Source organism: Macaca thibetana, chromosome 18 (assembly GCF_024542745.1).
Source record: "Macaca thibetana thibetana isolate TM-01 chromosome 18, ASM2454274v1, whole genome shotgun sequence".
In the NCBI taxonomy this organism is placed as follows: domain Eukaryota; kingdom Metazoa; phylum Chordata; class Mammalia; order Primates; family Cercopithecidae; genus Macaca; species Macaca thibetana.
Window position 1 is genome coordinate 18,784,334 of NC_065595.1, and position 15,311 is coordinate 18,799,644.

General features: G+C 40.9%; 1 protein-coding gene across 2 annotated transcripts in view; it reads right to left on the reverse strand.

Moving 5' to 3' along the window:
• Window positions 1-11,049, reverse strand: part of CDH20 (cadherin 20) — a 224,947-nt gene extending 213,898 nt beyond the window's left edge. The window contains exon 1 of one of the 2 annotated variants that reach the window (XM_050767909.1): window positions 10,452-11,049. The gene's annotated coding sequence lies outside the window, so the exon portion shown is untranslated. The remainder of the gene's footprint in view (window positions 1-10,451) is intronic. The other variant, XM_050767910.1, reaches the window with a different exon arrangement.
• Window positions 11,050-15,311: the final 4,262 nt, after the last annotated feature.

Below are 15,311 nucleotides of genomic sequence, written 5' to 3' on the forward strand. Positions count from 1 at the left end.
GATAATACTGATGAAGTGCTTTTGACAGGGCTTGGCCCATGGCAAGTGATTCTTATTTTATATGGCATATGGTAGGATCCTCTTTCCTGTGTATTCTCTCTAATTTACCCCTATGAGTGACTATGTGGGTTAGAGGAAATAGTACGTCTTGCTTTTCTTAACAAAATTACAGAGTGGTTTACAAGGTCAACCAATAGCCTCTAAAAAAGAGTTCACAGGCACCACAGGCTAGAAAGCACCTTGGAGGACCTCTGGTACCTTCCCCGATCTGATGTCTGTGCTCAGACTCCTATAGGCCAGTCATCTGCAAGTTCTCCTCTGGCTGCTGGGAACTCACTGCTCTCCAGGAAAGCCCACTTCAACATAAGGTAATTCATCATTAGGAAGCTCATCATTTTGCTGGAATAAAATATGCTTCCCATTCAGTGACCCTGGTCCAGGCCTCCATAGCAATGCAGAATAAATATATTTTTTGTTTCACATAAAGATATTTCAGATACTTGAAGAGGATTATTGTGCTTCCTCTAAGTCTTTTCTGTGTCAGGTCGGCTATTTTGAAGACCTTCAACCATTTCTCATGTGGAAGGCATGTTGTTGAGCCCTTTCCCGACCAGTGGCTACTTTCTATACAGCTCAGGTACAGTGTGATGAGTAGAACAGAACAGGACATCTCAATGCACCCTGACCAAGAGAAAGTAAAGCAGGATGGACTCATCCCTGGAAACAGTGGATACAGTGGATATCTAAAGGCCTGAATTTGCATCCTGGGTCTGCCTTTCTCTGGCAGAGTGGTCTTGGGTGTGGCACTCAACCTCCACATGTGCTTTTCTCACTGGCACATGTTTGTGTTAAATTTTATCTGGTCATATATAGTGGATCATATCAGCCTTTTTGACCCCATTTCTTCATCTAATATAAACTATTCATTCAGGTTTCATTAAATTTGTATGACTGGCATACCATAATGTGCATGTCCATGCCACAAATTAAACCAAAATGTAATACATGGCAAATCCAGCTAGAAGCCCAGAACAGAGCATTTAGAACCTGCATTAGGGTAACCAGGGCTTCATTGGTTTATTAAAAAGGTACTTGCTGTGCCCTGATTATGTGCCAGGTAAGATACTGGGTTCAGGGCATATAAAGATGAACAAGAGAGTTCCCATCTTTATCCTCAAGGAGCTTGGAGTCTAACAAACCATCTATTAATGGACTTTTGGGGGCACTGTGGACAATGCCCTTTCAACCATTGTTCCAGCTTTTGTTGGTACAAAGATATAATCAGGGCAATCCCCTGATCATCCAGTCTGGGTCCCAAAGGAAACAAGTTGAGTAGGGAAAGACTTGATCTTAATGAAGGCATGCTGACTTAATGATTTTTTCTCCTAAAGTTTTGTCTGATATATATAACAAATCATATATAATGTGGCTGATATAACCATGGGAACTATCTACATTATGATCTGGAAAATGGATGCCCTACTCTTAAATTGAAAATGTATACTATAATAAGGAATGAATGAAAATTGAACTTTACTAAGGCAGTGGTCCTCAACTAGGGGTACTTTTACTTCTGGATTTGACATTTGGCAAGGTCTGGAGACTGTTGTCCAAAGTGGGAAGATGTTATCGGTATCTAGTGAGTAGAAGACAGGGGTGCTATTAAATATTCTACAATGTGTAGGGGACTTCCCGTCCCAGACAAAGAATTTGCCAGGCAAAATGTCAGTAGTCATAGCCAGGGTGAGAAACGCTGCTTGGGAAGAGGAAGCAGTAGAACTGAGTGGTGAAGACCACAGGTGTGGGAGCCAGAGAGTCCTGTGTTTGAAACCTCTTGTGGTGACCACTTCATCAGTTTCTGCATCTGCAAAGTGAAGATGGTAACAATACTGAATTCAAAGAGAGGATTAGAGAGGTAATGTACATGAAGCACTCACAGTGTCTGGCAGAGGGGTATGACAAAATAAGTGGTGGTTATTTATTTATTTATTTTGCTTTGTCAGTTTTTCCTCTGAATGGTACATGTTTTGACATGAGTGAAATGGATAGATGTAGCCAAAGAAATGTATAGCACTTGGTATTTCATGAAGAAATCTGTTGTTTTCCTGTGTTTAAAGAAACAACCCTCAACAATTTGATCTTCAAATGGTAACCAGCTCCATGAGTCAAATAACATCCTCTGTGCTGAGCTGCCTGAAGTATTCCACCGAGATGCTAACTGCCAAATGGATTAATATTTTAATGGCTGATTAAAGATTTTATTTTCAAATATGAGTATGCCTCATATTTTTAGACTGAAATGTTCCCAGTATTATGGAGATGAGGGTATCAGCTAAGCATAAAGGCAGACACAACTGTAACACTTCAAAACTATGCTGTTAATGAAGATGTACTTTGGTTGCTAGCTACTATTTGCTTTAAATGCAATTTGATATTAATGGTAGCACAAAAGTGTTATTTAATCTTTATTTATAAGATGAACATCCTTGGGAGATCTTGCCAGTTTGTGCAAAGTATAGGCATAGATTTAGATTCTTACTTAATATTCCAAAAAAGCCTACAAGACACATGCTCTCAAGTGTGGTGCTTGCTTTCAATGATGTAATGCTGGTCGGTGCCTCTGCAAATTGATATGAAGTATTTGATGCAGGGAATCAAGGGATTTCAAAAAGAAATATTGGAAATTGTATTGTTTCTTGCATTAGAAAATGAAGATGAGATGCAATGACCTGTGAATGTTTGTGTCTCCCCCAAGTTCACACATTGAAATCCTAACCCATAATGGAATGGCATTAGGAGGGGGGCCTCGAGGCAGTCATTGTGTAATCAGGGTAGAGCCCTTATGAATGAAATTCTTGCCCTTAAAAAAAAGGGGGGACCCCAGGGAGCTCTCTTGTCCTCTTTCTGTCGTGTGAGAATACAATGAGAAGATAGCAGTCTGCAACTCAGAAGAGGGCCCTCACCAGAAATGGACCATGCTGGCACCTTGATCTTGGACTTCAGCCTCCAGAACTGTGAAAGATAAATTTCTGTTATTAGTCACCAAGTCTATGGCATTTTGTCATAACAGCCTGGACAGAGTAAAACATAAGAGAACATTGGCACCGGTGTGGGAGGTGGGCACGGAGATGGCTGTATCTTCCAGTTAGTTTCTCCCAGTCCTTGTCTGACCTTCAGCAGTGGTAGGTGGGTGATACTGCCTACTTTACATGTCTGTTCAAGCCATTTGCATGGAAAAAGATATCCTTTGATGCAAACATTAAATGTTCATTTCTGTCTATTTTGTTACTCTTATTTTAGTGCTCAACATCTTTCAAATTAAAAAGAAACATATTTGGTGGCCCTTTCAGATATAGATAAGATTACTTCTAAGTGAAATTTCTTTAGCCAATTTTTAATTAAATTGCTAAAGGAAATTACATCTGTTGGCTTAAAAACAAATTATGGTAAGTTAATCAATTATTTATAATCAGTACAATTTAATCCCTTATTAGGACTTAGTAAGGGGTTCAAAGACGTTGAGTTTACCAAGTGAAACAATCGTGAGTATAATAAAAGATGTACGTATTCCTTCAGAAAATATTTTGTATTAATAGTTTTGACCAAATATTTGTATAAATATATCTATAATATTTACGAGTACACTTAAAATTTCTACCCAACAATTGATGTAAGCTGCTATTTAGTAAGCTGTATTTTTAAATTATTGGGAGAAAGTTGAAATCAAAATTTGGTTCTGTCCAAAGGTACCAGCTAAAGAACAGCAACAAAAAAAACTATCCTGTATCTCTTTCCATGCTATTTTGCCCACAACCTTAACTCTAATCCTAGTAAACAACCCTCTGTGGGAACAAGTGGTAATTGAATCTTCATGCTAATTATATCCTGGTTTTCTTTTGACTACTAGCTCCCAATTATGCCAACATATTACACTATGTACTGTTCTCTGGGAAAATGCTTAGATTACCTTGTTCATTCAGCTAAGGTCAGACCTTAAAAAAAAAAAGGCTGAAGATTTAGCTAAAGACAGTTTAGTTCCTAACACGCATCTGTTTTTCATTTTGGGTGGAAGGTTAACATAGCTTATTTTAGTTATAAACCAGGTGCAGGAACAGATAAGTAGGAGTGTATTAGTCACAAATAATTTCAGTGTGAAGTATTTTAAGAGTTAAGTTTTTGTTCTCCTGCCAGATGTTGAACACAGAGTTGCGGTTGTATGGTTGGAGTGTTGGGGTGTTGGGGGCTACATGTCAAAGAAATTTCTGTGACCATCAAATGTATCCATTACATGGAATCAAATTATCACCTTATTAGTTACCCTTTAATTAGTTGATATAACAGAGAACATGCAGTTACTTAGTCATGTTTGGTCTAAGACTCAGCACTTAATACATGAACGTAAGGATGGAAAGAATAGACGCTGAATAGAGGCCTTCAAAAGTGGGAAGGCTGGAAGGAAGTCGACGGTTGAAAAATTATTATCTATGGGGTCATTATTTGGGTGATGAGTACACTAGAAGTCCAATCTCTCCTTATGATATAGATATACACACACACACACTATATATATATACACACATATATGTGTGTGTGTGTAATAAACTTGCACATGTACCCCTTGAATGTAAAATAAAAAAGACTCAGTACTTAAAGAGTAGAATCTGTTTATGTTACTACTTGTAAATAATAAATTCAGTGATAGTACCACTTTTTTTATAAAGAGATATTGTACATTTTAACAGCTTATATATGCATACACACATTTAAGAGTTAGGTAAAACTTAGAAAAAAAACCCCTTCAACTTAAAGATTTCCTTTCTCACCTCCCTAATGTCCACACCAGAATATTGCCAATAATTATTACTAATGGTCACAGGCAATTCTTGTCAATTTAAAGAAATGATTCAAAGTAACAAGGACTATTCAGAAGATATTTGACTAAATATTTAATTAAATATTACAAATTTATTTAACTTGAAAATTCAATTGATTCAATTTTATATTCCTTATTAAAAAGCAAATCAACACATATTTTTAAAGAATCTATTGTGAGCAAGATTCTAGTTAGGAGATGTAGAACTATAACAAAAGAAGAGTTAAGTTTGCTCCCATGCAAGATACCGCTTTACTCTTTGGAGGTAATGGCATTAGTCAGAATACACTCTAAACTTGTGATTAGATTGTTAAACATTCTTATAAATAGCAAGGATACCCCCATATCAGGCAATGCTATGCATGTTTCTGACATTTGCACTTTTGCATGGTACTTTACATGCTAGCCCTTACTGCTTAGGAAGAAGAGATGAGTGATATTGTTAAAACTTTATGTTTTAAGGATGTAATAGTTTATAGCTTCCTTTACTCTTTTATAGTGGTTATTCAATGATATATTTGTAGGCCAGATGTCCTCTCTTTTATGATATCTTAATCTAAAAAAAAAAATTACATATACCTTGAGGTGAATTGGATCATTTCTATTTTGCATTGCACTTGAGTAATGTTTTGCGTTGAATGTTCTCAGGGTTCTAAAATTAAGTTAATCCATATGTAATTAGGAACATTCTTAACTAGAGAGTCCTGGTTAGCAAGAGATTGGCAGATTATTCTGAATCACTAGTTAGCAAACCATGGATAGCAATTAAATAAAAAAAGAATAAAATTCTCTTTAAAATAGGTTGTTGCAATAACTTAATGTGGTAATATGATTTTCTATTTTTAATTGCTGTAGACAGTGCATTTTTTAAAGCAAAATTTTGTCTTCTGAGAGCTAGTTTCATAATTTTGTACTACTTATGCTATTTAACACTTAAGTAAGGCCGGGCGCGGTGGCTCACTCCTGTAATCCCAGCACTTTGGGGGGTTGAGGCGGGCGGATCACGAGGTCAGGAGATCGAGACCATCCTGGCTAACACTGAAACCCCGTCTCTATTAAAAACACAAAAAAATTAGCCAGGCATGGTGGCGGGTGCCTGTAGGCCCAGCTACTGGGCCCCAGCTACTGGGGAGGCTGAGGCAGGAGAATGGCGTGAACCCAGGAGGCGGAGCTTGGAGTGAGCGCCACTGCACTCCAGCCTGGGCGACAGAGCAAGACTCCGTCTCAAAAACAAAACAAAACAAAACAAAACACTTCAGTAAATATTCTGCTTTTGCAATCCCTTTTGATTTGTGATGGATAAAATAAACTAAAGGCTAGTAAAGATAGTGTTGCACCTCTTAAGCAAACAGACAAGAATATTTTGGAGAAACTAAGTATTTCTCTTTATGAGATTGTATGACCTTATGTTATACAGTCATATTATGTTTATGCTAATGTATAATGCTTTTATGATAACAATGCTTTTATTTCCAGAACAATTATACTTAACATTGACACTTAAAGATGTTCCTTTTTTATATTCAACTAATGACAACTTTGCTCTATATTCCATGTCAATATCAGGATTCAGGGAGGGCTGAACCTAATGAACACATGGTTCTTCATTTACCCCTCCCCAGACACCGTGTGCTTAATACTGTGTATAGTCCCTTACTTATGTCTTCATTTGCAGTAGTCATTTCAGAAGGAATTGATGACAATGCCTTCTTGTAGTAAATAACAATAAGTCACAGTCTACTGAATATAAAACCTGTAGATGCTCAGTTACTTAAAACCACCTTTATTACATAAAATATGTTTTCTTGGTCTCTAAATTAGTATGAAAATATGGAGGAGGTTGTTTCTTCAATTAAATGTGAAAGATTAATCACTGTAACAATTTGTTTCACAATAGACAATAATTAAATGTCAAAAATGAAATATTTACTTTTTAAGTCTTATATGTCCAAGAAAAAAGTATTGGAGAAGCATAAAAATCTGGTGCTATTTGCATATATGTTGATTGAGTTAACATGGAGTTTACATATAAATAAAATATATTTAATACTAGAATTAGGTAATGCATTTATTTTTATTATAGCTTCATATGCTGTTTTTAGAGGACAAGAAAATTTCCCCATATCCAAAGTGGAATATAGAGGGAATAAAAATGGCAGCCCTGAGTCTTAGCTCTCTGGTATTCTGGGGATATGCCTTTGGGGGTAAGGGGAAATAATGAGGATTTCCCAAAGTACCATCAGAGTACAACAAATGAATCTAAAAGTGATAAATGTTACTTTTCTATTTCTCTCTTGCTCTTCTTTTCGCCACTCTGCACTACTGATTGCAGCACCACCAGATCAGAATCAACAATTAGCTGTCTAATTATTCTAGTCACACCAGCCCACAATGAAATCTTTATTCCGTGTTTACAGCAATCTTTGGCAGAGGCTGTCTTGCTGTTTCTAAACTAAGAAGAACTGCCCTTTGGCTCCTCTCGGCATCAGCTGCCTTGGTTTCAGCCCTGGATGCCAATAATCAGACTTCTTTTTCTTCCAAAGTGGACATTTTTTTTTAGGGTGAAAAGACCTATTCTCATCAACCCCCCATATATTCTGGCTGATTTATGTTCTTGCCACTGCAGCTCTTCCTTCCGTATCTCTTTACGTTTTTCCTTTCTCCATAGAACACCATCAGCAAAACCCCATTTTAAGTCCAAAATTGTAAAAAATGCTTGGCCAAACAGTGCTCACTACTATGAGGGAAAGAAAAATACAACTACTGGTTTATGGATAGAGGGAAGTCAAGGAACTCCCTCCTGCTTTTCTGAACTGCTAATTTTCTGCCTCAAAAGGCATTCAATAACTTCTCCACCAGGGGAAAAACATACCCACTTTTCAGTGGCTCTCTTGATGACTTCCAACTATTTACTTAAATCCACCAACAGCTGCAGGTCTTTGAGAAGCTTCAGAACTTGGGGGATATTTACAAATGTATAAGGGTCTGAGAGGGTATAGGGTACATCTGAGTCTCTTGGAGATGGTAAGGGAAGACTACTGCACTATGACAGACGGGAAGAGAGAAGTTAATACCAATCCAAAGTCTAGAAGGAGGCAGCGCTTTTACCCAACGGGGGAGGGAAAAATGCCTTGGTTAGCCCTCTGGGCTGTCTCATGGAGTCCTCTTCCTGAATCTGAGAGCAGAGGACAAGCAATGTTAGATCTGTTATCCTGTGCTGCTCAGCTGCTTTCTTCTGACGAACATTGCTCTGCTCTTTGAGGATAGTGACATCTTCCTTCCAATTCCAGTCTCCAAACCCTGTGTAACAGTTCCCCTAACAACCTCAGTCTCTCCTCTCAGCCCTCAGCACTTACTACAGTCACATCGCTTTTCCAGTGAGAACTGGGTCATAAAATTTTACAGGGCAGAAAGGTAGAAGGGGGCGTTTCAGTAGTATAAACACTGATTAAATTTCCCGGCAACTCTCCCCAAACGAAAGATAATTTTTCTACAAGTATGCACAAGAATGTCAAGAATGCTAAGTCATTTTTATGTTTGTACTTTCCTTTTCCATTTTAATTTTACACTGCCACATGGCACACATGCTAAAAATGTATCTCCTTAACCTGCAGTGTAGCAAACTTTTCACAAAACATTAAAATGGCATATTTTATAGACTGTCCTTTCCCAGGATACTCAAAGCATTTTTTTGGATACAAAATTAGATCATCTCACGACAACTGTCCTGTTAGAAAGGCACAGTTACTTGAGTATCTGCGGAGAGCGAAAATCAGAAGCACTGAAAAGAAAGGTCACGCCAAAGTCAATGGCCAAAGCCTCAGTAGACGCTGAGAGCTTGGTTCACAGCCTAAGTAGACTCTAAGAGCTTGGTTCCAATTTATAATACTTCCCTCCTGATCTTCATTCATCTTTTTTCTCTGGCAGGAAGGGATGTGGCCAGTGTGGATGTTTGACCTCATCTCCTGCACTCAGCTTAAACTCTGCCATACTGTTCTTCCACACCCTCGCCCAGCTTTCTGCTTCATCAGCTGCCCAAGCCCGCACCCTGGACAACATCTGAACAGAGTCAAGCCAAGAGGTGGCAACCACAGGTGCCCTTGTGGATTTCTCCAGTGTCAGGACCTGAATCCTTTCAGTATGTCCAACGAGACTGCAGGGGTAACACTAAAGGGAAAAGGTTTTCCCAGGTTGTATAAATAAATGAAAGAGAAACGCTGGGTCGACTATGGGGCTCAAGATGGCTGTGCCTTCAGGGTTCCCCAGTCAGAGGCGGCTGAGGAAGGTGAGCAGATAGGAACATAATACTCATCTATAAGCATGGGTTCAAACACATCCTAGTTTCAACTTTTTGTTGTTCTTGGATAGATCCAATTCCTTAGCTGAGTCCCTGACAGCACCACAACCCTGACTGGGTAATTTCCTTTGGTGGAAAGACACACATCAGAGACTAGAGGAGGTCCGGGGACATTTCATTTGAGGGGAGAGGGCCGCAGGTTCAGTTTCCAGGCGATTTATAACAATCAGAAAAAAACAAAATTGTTCCTGGTGCTCGTGCCAATAACAAGAGCATTAATAATAATAGCAACAACATAGTAAACTCCGAATCTACCAGGGGACCAACTCCCCGATTCTCTGGTGCTAGCCCCTCTCACTTCCAGCCTGGTCTCAGCAGAAACAAAACAAGGTTCTGGCGCTGCCTCCGGGCTGCCCTCCAGATTTCAGCCCCCACTGCCGCCCCAGAGGCGGATAGCTAGGCAGAGGCCGCTGCAGTCTCTCCTATTGCCAAGGACACGTTGGGACTCCTAGGTAACGTTTCTTTGCATATCTGAAACTTTCACCCGATTTGACCCCCTTGCCCCCGGCTCTTTCCCCAGGGTAACTACAACAAGCAAAAACCAAACAGTGCGCGCGCAATTCAGAGCTTTCCTTGGGAGTGTCAGGGCCCGAGGACAGGAAATCCGGGGAGTTGGCGAAGTCCGGCAGGTGGCGGGGACGCGAGTCCCTACCACATTCTCCTCCCACTGCCGAGCTCAGGCGGGGGCGCGGCACGAGGCGCGGACCAGGGATCGGCCCCGTAGGTGCCTGCGCCTCCCCGGATCCTCGCTCTCTGGTCCCCTTCCCGGCGCACATCTCTGTGCGAGGGACGCGGCCACCCTGTCTCCTCTGCAGGCGGAGGGAGGCGCCGCTGCCCGCGGGACCAGTGAGGATGAAGCCGGTGCCAAGCGCCCCCGCAAGCCGCGTCCTGGATCCCCAGTCACCATCCCCAGGCGTGCGCAGTCCCCGCTCCCAGCGCGCCACGTCCTCCACCTGCCCCGGTGCGCCCCAGCTTCCCTGCTTCCAGAGAGCAGCTCCCCGAGTCCCGGCAGCCCCTTTCCATCCCCTTTTCCCACTAAGTCCGAGGAAGTCGAACTCAGAGTGGCCGGTAGGCTCGCCAAGGCGGCAGGGAGTTTCTGGGAGAGCGCAGCGCGGAGCGGGACTGCGCGCAGCGCCCGGGGCTCTCGCCCCAGAGGGCTGACTCTGCGCCCCCGGAGTCCCGGGCCCCAGAAGCGGGGCCCGACCGAGCCCTCTGCGTTACCTGGCAAGGCCGGCGACTCTCCGGAGACCTTCGGTCCTGACTGCTCCAGGGCGGGCGTCCTGCTCACATCGCTGCCTCCCACACTGAGAGGCTGGTGCCCCGCTGGGTCTCTTCGCCCCTGCTCGCGGCGCTGTCCCCGCCCCCCACCCCCCTACCCCCACTGTCAGAAGTGTCACAGCTTTTCTGCCTTCGGATGTTTCGCAAACTGTGCGATCGCCAGGAGTTGAGGGGCACTGCCAAGTGCGCCAACCCCGACGATGCCCTGTCCTGCCCTCCCGCGGCCGCCGCGGTCAGTCCAGTGAGAAGAGCCCCCTGGTCGCGGTCACCGTCCCCCAAGCTCGGTGCGCGGTCCGCTTCCCCTCCCTCGCGCCTTCTCTAGCCGGAGTGGCTGCTGCCTGCCTGTGCCGTGGGTCCTCATTCCCCTGCTCATGAATATTCTGACAGAGGCTAATGCCGTTGAAGTAAATTGAATTAGCCAATTGGTGCCAGGAATGTGCGCTCCTTCCTTCTGAGGAGCTGTCTGGAACCCCACCAGATGAAAGCAATTAACGTCCGGTTGGCACCCGGTGGTTTAGACCAGTGAGGGGCAAAATGGGTTAATTCTTTAAATGCAGTTGAGATACCGCATTTAAATGTTTAAACTCCTCTATTGGCTGACAGCGTAAGGAAATGTTAAGAGGGAGAGAGAAGAAAGGAGATGTGTGGACGTGGGGAGGGGGGCGGGGGTATTTACATCCGAACTTTCCCCTGAAGTTGAGGTAATTATTTTGCAGAGATTCTGGAAGACGCAGTTGATGAGTAGAACAGGAAAAGGCAAATAAGATCAGAAAGGAAATGACTATCAACCCGGGTTTAACCTTGACCTTGAGGGTGCAAAATACTAATTGTTTTCAAGAGGAGAGGTAGGGGAAGATGGCATATGTGAGGGAAACCTCACTCATCGACTTTTAAGAATTTCTTCAAATGCTCAGATTTCCTTTTCTTTTTGTCCTCATAGGAAAATCTTAGAGCTTTAAGCCTTTAAGTAGAGGTGGGGTGAAGGTATATTAAGGGTCAGAAATTTCTGAGGTGGAAGCTGAGACCACCCTTCTCCCCCAGATGAAGAGGGTCCCCCAAATGACACAATACTGTGACAGGCCATTCTAGAAGGCAATTCCAGTTCTGTAGCTCAAGCTCTTATTTCTGAGGTCAGAATACACAAGGTCAAAAGGAGAGATCACCTCTCTCCTGTCCTGATTCCTACCCTAGAATGTCAAGTTATTGATGACAACTTGGGTTTTGCAGTGGCTAGAGGGGACTCTTCGCCGCATGTGGTTTCTATATTTCTCTTCAAGTGAGGTGCTTGGAGGATTTCCTCCCGCATCACTGATTGTAATACAGAAAGTTATTTTGATTGAATTGATAGGTTACTAAATAATCTATTTGTACAACTGCTCTGTGGCCAAATGATCAATGTGATCAATGTGTATAAAGAACTGATAAAATGATGTATATAAATATCCAATAAGATTCCCAAGTGTGTGACAGTAGGAATAGTATCCCAGTTAAGGCAGTCATGGCTTATTTTAATAGGTTTCAGCAGGCCTAGAATTAGAACTCATAGTTATAACAGTGATTATTAATAGCAGAATAGCTAATGTTTATGGAGAACTTGTTATGTGACAGACATGTGTTACACATGTTATTTCATTTCATTTTTCCAACAACTCTATTCAGTCTAGACTATTATTTCTCTATTTTAATAGATGATGCAGGTGTGACTCAAAAAAGTAAGGGCAGCTGACCCTTCAACAACATGGGGGTCAGGAGCACTGACACTCATGTAGTCAAAAACCCACATATAACTTTTGACTCCCCAAAGCTTAACTACTAATTGCCTACTGTTGTCTGGAAACTTTATGGATAACATAAGCAGTCGACTAACACATATTTTATATGCTATACCTTTTATATGCTGCATTCTTACAGTAGTCTGGAGGAAAGAAAATGATATTAAGGAAATAATAAGGAAAATGAAATGTATTTACTATTCATTAAGTGGAAGTGTATCATCATAAAGGTCTTCGTCCTTGTTGTCTTCATGTTGAGTAGGCAGAGGAGGAGGAAGAGGGAGGCTTGGTCTTGCCCTGTCAGGGATGACAGATGGGAGAAAATCCATGTCTAAGTGGACTCTTAGAGTTCAAACTTTTGTTGTTCAAGGATCAACTGTAGTGTGCCCGGGTCATATAGCTCATAAGTGGGAAGATCAACTTTGACGCAGAGAACTCTGATTAGTGGTCCAGGGCCTTCAGGTCTCTAGCAGCTTACATTGCCTTTTTGTCCAAAAAGAAAATCAGTTTCTTGATGTTTTGTTGAAGTGACTTGTTTTTGGTGATCAATTCCTTACCCAAAATTTTGAAAAAATCATGAGTCTTTTATTTTTTTTGGATAGTGTGATGGTTGATTTTATGGGTCGACTTGACTGAGCCATAGGGTACTCAGATATTTGGTGGGACATTATCCTGGAAGTTTCTGTGAGTGTGTTTTTTGGATAAGATTATCATTTAAACTGGCAGACTGGATGAGGCAGATTGCCTTCCGTAATGTGGGTGGGCCTCATCCAATCAGTTGAAGGCCTAAATAGAACAAAAGGTTGATCTTCCCTCAAATAAGAGCTGGCTTTTCTCATGTTTTTATAGGTTCTTATGAGAAGCCTTGGGGTAAGAAATGTCTTCTTTCACCTTCTACAAAACATGTGTGTGAAAACTTTTTTTTACCAAAATTATATTCCATTTACTGAAAGAAATCAGCACATTATAAAGTGCTGTTTCTTTGCACAGAGCTTGTATTTAGTTTTCAGGACTAGATATTTGCATATTTTCATAGGTCTTATGAAAAGCCTTTGGGATGAGAAATGGCTGCTTTTATCTTCTACAATGGTAAAATTTTCTGGCTGATGGAAAGAATTTTCTGGCCCAATGGCCTTCAAACTCAGACATCATCTCTGCAGATTATGGATTTGCCAGCTTCCCAAATTTCATTAGTCAATTCCTTATTATACTAAATCTACCTACCTACCTACCTTCCTACCTTCCTGCCTTTAGTTGGTTCTGTTTCCTTGGAGAACTTCAACTAATACAAATGGATACATTCAGTAAACACTATTTGGGAATTTCTCATATGGATATCAATTGTCTCCATCTCCCAATACACACAGTGTGTAATTTTTTTACTTAAGATTTTCCAGGCCTATTATTAATAAGGTAGGAACAATTTTATTTTTCCTGTTTTTTTAAACATGGGTGAGACTATCAGATTTAAATAAAAGTTTATCCTTCAAGTACTGAAAATGGACTATAATATATTAGATTAAAGCAAAATTTATAGATATTATATAAAGGGAGAAATTTGAGTATTATAATTGTAGAGATAAGAATGATCAGGTTAAATCTTTGAATTCAACAGTTGTTGAGTACCCACTAAATGCAAGGCACATGTCTATTCAAATGTTTTCTATTCAAATCCACAGTTAAATCACTTTTAAACATTGAGGATCTGCCATATTTTATTATCTGAAACTTTGGGTAGTTTAAAACCTTTTATGTTAAAAAAGTATATGCCTGTTTCATTCTCATATTAAATACTGATGATTTTCCCAATCATGATTCCTTCCTTACAATGCTCTGTTAGTTCTTCCTTTTATAGAGAGAATCCACTTAGGGTTTAGAAGCAACATTTCACAGAAATGTCTTTAGATGTTGGAATATGTATTTATATGAATATGTTAACATGATTTTAGAGCCCATAAAATGTTATCAGGATGAGTGCTTTCTATATTTCCTCAAGAGTCTCAGTGGGCGGAGTCGGGGGAAGACCACCGGAGTCTGAGGAGGGACTCTGGCTCCTTGTTGGGGGTGTGGGCCCTCTTGGATAAGCCATTCTCCTTTGGAGTGAACCAAATTAGTGAGTGTGCAAAGTGGAAAGAATAATACCCTTTTTATTGAGTGCTTTGCTACTTGCAAATTGCTCTCCCATATGCTATCTCATTCCCTCCTTGCGGCAACCCTATGAATTCAGCATTATTATCCATATTTAATTGATGAAGAATCTCAAGCTCACAGAGATTCAGTAACACTCAGAGCTTCTCCTAGGAAGGGATAGAACAGGGACTTTAATCCAGGGACAAAGTCACCTTCTCAGTGAAACTGTCTTTGACATCTCCCTCTGCCCTCCCTCCCTCGGCCCTGCCATGCACACACACACTTCTTTTTCCAGTGGAAATGACAGTTTCCTCCTTTGTGCTCCCTTAGGACATCTGGGATGTGTAAATAAATAATTAGAACACAATGTGGTGTTTCTACCAGTAATCAAAAGCAACCTGAAGTCAGAAACTTTGTCTTAATAATTTTTGTATCCCCAAATTTAGCTGAATGGGAAGCACTCAGCACCAACACCAGTCCCAGCACACTTCTGAAAATGTGTTCCATTGATTCTACTGGGCTATCAGGAATAAATGAAATAGTTGGTAGGTGTTTGGAAATTTAAAAACACCATATAAAGATATTATTGTTATTTAAAAGTAGATTCAGAAACAGATATAATAATTTCAGCCTTAACCTCTGGCCGAGAAATTCTATGGGTGAGAAAAGCAGTTTGATAACTTTTATGTCAGCTACAGTTTTTAGGACATGGATGGATAACACTTGCTCAAATTATAATCATCTGGTTAATAGTAGCACTAAACTGGCCCATTAAGCAACAAGGTATTCGTCTGGGAGAGGTGAGTCTGTGTGTGTGTGTGTGTGTGTGTGTGTGTGTGTGTGTGTGTGTGTGTGTGTGTGTGCGCAGTCTTTTTGTGCACTTTAAGAGGTTTTTTTTTTT